Source organism: Misgurnus anguillicaudatus, chromosome 22, assembly GCF_027580225.2.
Source record: "Misgurnus anguillicaudatus chromosome 22, ASM2758022v2, whole genome shotgun sequence".
Lineage (NCBI taxonomy): Eukaryota > Metazoa > Chordata > Actinopteri > Cypriniformes > Cobitidae > Misgurnus > Misgurnus anguillicaudatus.
This window is the reverse complement of record NC_073358.2, coordinates 27,794,215-27,800,591: the sequence shown is the minus strand read 5'-3', so window position 1 is coordinate 27,800,591 and position 6,377 is coordinate 27,794,215. Positions and strand designations below refer to the sequence as shown.

At 36.5% G+C, this 6,377-nt stretch overlaps 1 long non-coding RNA gene across 1 annotated transcript; it reads left to right on the top strand.

Annotated features, from left to right (window-relative positions):
* Positions 1 to 835: 835 nt before the first annotated feature.
* LOC129439445 (uncharacterized) lies at positions 836 to 1,589 on the top strand. The gene is made up of 3 exons (XR_008642813.2): positions 836 to 961; positions 1,105 to 1,193; positions 1,301 to 1,589. It is a non-coding gene; the product is annotated as an uncharacterized lncRNA (long non-coding RNA).
* The last annotated feature ends 4,788 nt before the right edge of the window (positions 1,590 to 6,377 follow it).

The window sequence follows — 6,377 nt, the reverse complement described above, 5'->3', positions numbered from 1 at the left end:
CGTGTGTGAGGCGTTTGGAAAAATAGGTCCACAAGTTTACAACGAATGCTAAAAACACCTGTTGGAAACCATCTTTTGCAGCGATTTTTGTGTTGTGAGCATATCAGTGAACACCCCTGACCACTCAGTGAGTTTCACGTCTTTGTAAACAAAAGTTTAATGCATTTTAGGAAGGATTGTTCCTGTGCACCTATACATTCATTGTAGAGGTGGGAGGTGAAACAACAAACACCCGAAAAATTCTCGGCAGCCGCATATGTCGAAATTTCAGTCAAAACCGTTCTATTTCATCATAAACAATCTGAAAACAGGGCTTTAAGTGTAAAATACCCAACTTGTCCTTTAAAATAAATGCTAATGTTTCAAGATAAATAGTGACTAAACCTCATGATTACAAACTCTGTGACCTGTAGAAACCAGACTGTCTGCCAGCTCCTTTAATAAAGTCTGGACATGCCTAAAATGTGATCAGATTACAGTTTCGAGGTTGATAACTTTCAGGAATTGCCTATTGCTCAATTCACTGAGCTAAGGCCAATAAGTGTAGTAATATAAAGTTAGTGAATATGTGCTGAGAGAAACTTCACACTGTTGAATTGAAGAAACAACATACTAGACACATTAACATTTGTTGGATACATTTGGATAGGCACACTTTACGAAGGGATTTTTTCTCCAGGGAATTCACTAGAATGTTGCGACACACCTCTGATGACACACAGCTTTGCAACATTACGTGCTGTCTAATGGGGATATGATGTACTTTAAAGACTAAACAAAGACAAACAAAACATGTTTAAATTTCAATAAACACACCTAGATATAATCTTAGTCATCTAGTCAAAAACTTCTGCCCCGAGCTACATTAACTTATACAGTACATGAGACATGAACACCAATGTATTCCAGCAAGCAAAACCGAGACGGTGAAATGACTGCTTACTAGACCCAAAATAGTCCAGTGAGTAACCCATTTCTACCCTAAATAACCTCAAATTTGGTTTCATGCCAAAATATGTATTAGAGATGTATTATATTCCATCATGTTAGCAAGTCAACATGTGTTCAAGGTGTTGCTTATATTTCTTTTACATATTTTTAAAGTATACACATCGTCTGTTCTTGGGCCATGGTTAGATGCCTAATAGACATTCTTGCATTGTTTTCATTGCTTGCTGGGATTGTGCACAATGGTAAGTCCTGGAAATCAACACCCTTACAATATTTCCCCACGCACATATTATGGACACACCCCGAATCTGGTAGAATCTGTGACATGTGAGCTTGTTTATGTATGCAGCTACACCCGTTTCCAGCTGCTTTCACCACACCAGCTAATCCTTACCAGATGTGATGGAGAAAAGACAGAGGGAGACAGAGAGTAGATGTGTGTGACAGATTGAATATGGAGAAGAGGGAGGAATGACAGAGGAGGAAGGAAGGAGTTGAATTAGACATGTGTAGATAAAGAGATACAGGAAAGAAGATGGGTTATGACTGATATGCAAGTAAAAAATATTGAATCGGTCCAAAAACATAAATAACCCAAAACCAATCACTGACCTTGAATTTGACCAATAAAACTTTAACGTCCGGTTTCACAGGCAAGGCTTAAGGATAGTCCTAGACTAAAACACATTTTTGAGCTCTCTAAATTGAATATAACTTGCAATGATAGATCTTATAATATCCCAGTGCCATAAAAACCCTGTTAGCGTTTAAGGCATGTTATAAGCAATGCTTAAACTCTTACTTAAAGGGATAGTTTTACCCAAAAATGAAAATTCTGTCATTATTTACTCTCATGTTGTTACAAACCCGCATGAATTTCTTTGTTCTGATCAACACAAAGGAAGAAATTTTGAGAAATGTTTGTAACTAAACCATTTCTGGACCCCATTCACTTCCATAGTAGCAAAAAATAATACTATGGAAGTAAATAGGGTCCACGAACGGTTTGGTTATAAACATTTCTCAAAATATCTTCCGTCATGTTTAGCAGAACAAAGACATGTATACAGGTTTGTTTCAACATCCGAGTGAGTGAATGATGACAGAATTGTCATTTTTGGGTGAACTATCCCTTTAATTATTTTAATCTTAACCCTGGCTTTAGCTAAGCCTTGTCTGTGAAACCCTTTCTAACTCTTACTCTGCTATTATGATGTGGTGCATTTGTGCATAATATTTTTGGTGATGCGTGATCACAGATACTGAAGATGAAGAAAAGTGGAAAATAAAAATTGTGTAGTATTATGTCCTGGGGTATTTATTTTTGATTTTTTGTCCCAAGATGCACATATGTACCGCTTTCCCACAGTAAATATCCCCATGTGATTACCCTTGAAAAAAAGCATGGTTATCATCAAAAACATGTATTTTAGGATCTATGAAGTCTGTTAACAGTATGAAGTCTGTCAACAGGATGACTTGTACAATAAAAAGGACAAAACAGTACTTTATCATAGTTGTTAAGTGTGTTTAGGCTTTCCAAAGAGCCCGGAAGGCAGGTTTTATGCAGGTTTATCAGATTCTTGGTTAGGTGTGCAATGCTGTGCATGTTTAGACTCATCCCTTTTCTCAAAGTGTAAGGAGAGAAAGTTAAAAAGGGCATGTTCGGGTGAATTTACTGTATATAGAGATCCAGCAACAGAAAGAGTTATTTATATTAAGCTAGCTAACAGAGGGAGAACAAAATAGACGTAAGGACTGGAACGGAAGACCAGAATGGAGATTCAAACCTTGAAAATGTTCCCATGCATATACTGTAACTCCAGCAGATGCTTTACAGTACATACATTGCTAAACCCATGACCTTTAACATTGCTAGTGCCTTGATACTAGCTGAGCTACACAAAGAACTTGATTTGTTCTAGCTTTGCGTGTAGCGTTAGATCTAGATGCCTCTTCCCTCATTTGCCATTATACTTACTTGGTAGGAATACGAGGCTTTAACACAAAACAAAAAATATCTTATTATCCATCATCTATTATTTTAAGAGCCACTGGGCATTTTCAGACAGCAGAGGTTTTAAAATGGGGTTTGCATGCTTGATGTTGAAACCTGAGATCTAGAACCCATTTTTTAACCATTGAAAATAGGAAAATTCCAGCCAAAAGAATGCAAGAATGAATCTAAAACATATACATGTCACTACATCTAGACACTCTTCCTGTGGAGCTGTACAACTCAAAGGAAAACTATCCCAACAGCATGATCTGTCAGTACGTCATTAAACAACTCTCTGCAGTCACCAAAGGGTCAAGGTTTGGCTGGTAGAGTACAGTAAATGACTATGCCGTAAATATGTCCTTTGCCTACAAAAGCAACTTACTTCATTGATGATCAGTGAGGCGTATCTGTGTATTCAGAATCTTAAAAGCATAATAATGCTGTAATATTTCTCGATATTTCTGCTCCATCGGTTTAGTGGAGCACCCAACACATTGGAGAATTAAAAAGAGTTCAAACGTTTTGAAATAAAGACAAAAACTAACTAAATAAAATAAACTATTAAAATGTGTGTATTACAAACCTTATCAGCTTGGTTAATGAATATTAAATCATGATATAATTTTCGCCCTATCGACTCTTAGGCTATTGCTTGCACATTTGTTCAGTTTAGTGATGTAGAGGCCTATGTTTGACTCTTGCCCAACAGCTGTAAAATGTTACAACCGTAGTCCTGTGCAAATTTATAGAGCACAAGCAAATATTTAGATAATAGAGCAAGTAACTATCACAAACAAACTTTAACTTATTGTAACTGTCTGGGACTGCTCTTAATATCTGAAACATTAACCCTAATAAGTCCCTTGGGGTCAATTTTACCCCCAAGCCACTTTTCTTTAGTTAAAAACATGGTTCCATTCATCTCAGTGGAATAAGATTTTGTGACTTTCCAGTCTATCTGTCAATATTCATAAAAACTGGGCTTGATTCGGTCGTACTAAAGAGGTGTATTTTTTTACTTAAATAGACCCTTGGGGTAAAAATGACCCCCACTTAAAATGAATGGGAAATGCAAAAAATCAATGCCCCCAGAATAAATCTGAAAATTTCAACACAGAAAAGTAGGGCTGGTACTAGAGCACAAATGCAATATAGAAAATACATTCTCAATAACACACACACACACACACACACACACACACACACATTCTGGTTTTCATGTTTTGTGGGGACAGACATAATGCATTTTATACCATACAAACTGTATATTCTATTCCCCTTACCTACCCCATTCCCTAACCCCAACCATCACAGAAACCATTCTCCTACTTCACATTTTCAAGAAATATCATTTTGATTTAGAAGCTTGTTTCCTCATGGGGACATCAAAATGTCCCCACAAGGTCACAAAAACACTGGTATTCCTATCTTTGTGGGGACAATTGGTCCCCACAACGTGATAAATACCAGGTACACACACATGTTTCATATTCACATGTTTATGTTTCATAAATTCACAAAATGCATCAGTAAAGTAGTGATGTGAGCAGTTGGCCATATAAAATAAAATGAATGGGTCTCTATGGGCCTCTGCTGGTCGAAATGATTTGTTTTTTTCTAAACACCAGATAACCAAATTCAACACAAGATTCAACTAGATCAATATCTAAAAACAATTTAAATCAAATTTACATCATCATTTATGTGAATTTTTATAAAAATTTGATATTTTACAGGCAAGCGAATAGTGTAGTTGAAGAATTTTGAGATAAACAGGTACAAAAGAACTTCATATCTACCAAAACACAGCATTAATGTATACATGGGAAGTAAACAAAAAAATTATTTGCATTATTAGAAATTTATATATTTTTTGTAATCACTCTTTTAATTTCTGTGGTCATTTTACCCCCGCGGAGCTATACTGTATACAGGAAAATTGGATCTTATGAGGGTTAATAAAACAGTCATATCTTTTATAGACTAAAATGTATGTGCTATGATTTTTGCCTTTCTAAAATTGGATTTATACATTATGAAGTGTTCAGGGCTGGAAATGCAAGGAGCGTGGGGGGTGAGGGTGGGGGTAGAGTCCGGGGAGTGAATTTCGGGTTCCACCCCAAACTGGTCTTTTTAAATTATTTTATAATGCATCATCAAGCGTGTCACATGCATGACACAGTCACAGTGACAGTGTGACTGTATATTGATTTACCCCCCAAACTAAAATACTCCCAGTATTGGATTTAAATCAGTGGTTTCAAATATGTCTATGCATTGTGGTGTATGGTGTTAATTACACAATTGCATAATTTAGACCATACATTCGTTTTACTGTACATTATGATGACAAATCTATGTTACAATCTTGTTACACAATGGTTGTATGTGTGTTTAAATGTTAGGGTGGATATACTGACAGGAAGCGTCTTCAAGGGTTCAAAGGTTGATAAAAACTGAGCAGCTGCATCTCTCTCACACACACAAAAACAATCACAGGTTTGTTTCACTATATTCGTGAGAACATCTTAGACTTCTACTGTTGCCAGACCAGACTAAATAAAACCCTAAACCCGAGCCTCACATAAACATGTCAGAAAAAAATGATCAAAATATGTAACCCAGCTGTCACCAGGGTCGTACCCTTTCAAAAAGTACAACTTTACACCTAAAGAGCTTAGTACCTCAGAGGTACATATTGGTACCAAAAAGAACTTATTGTACCTAAAAGATACATATTGGTACCAAATGTATGCATATCTGTATATAACGGTACATATAAGGAGGACCTATTTTACAGGGTAGGCTAAGTTACTGACAAACAGCTGCCAGTAATACTTTAATTTCTAAAGATTTTTTTTACAGTGTGGGTTTTCTAAAAATATTACCCTTAAAACGGAAATTAAATTGATACACGCACACACCTGTTTCTAAGTCCCAATAAAATTATTCAATGAAGATCCAAATCCACACATTCATTCATGCTAAACTCTTCTCGGAATTGGGAGGCTCTTCATTGAAATCATATGGTGCTGACATGCAGTCTACAGAACTCACTAAGAAACAAAGACCCACTTTTTCCATCACACACCCATCAGCATGCCACAGGCATTTCAAGCAACTGCGCTGTATTAAAACGTAAAAAGTTTACCCCATGAACATGCATCCTGCAGTAATTAGATTATACGTATAATCCTGGTAAATTACTGGAATGTCGGTGGATTGCAAAACATCATCTCATTTTACCCTGAATGTCAGCATGCATGTGTAACGTCAGGTTTACGACCAGCACATTCAGTTGTATGATTCACGAGAGGCTAGCAACGGCACATCTCACACACACGAACATGCACACACTTCCAGAAAAGCCTATTAACTGAGAAAAGGTGGAGCATTGAAAAAGAGAGAATAGAGAGAGTAGGGG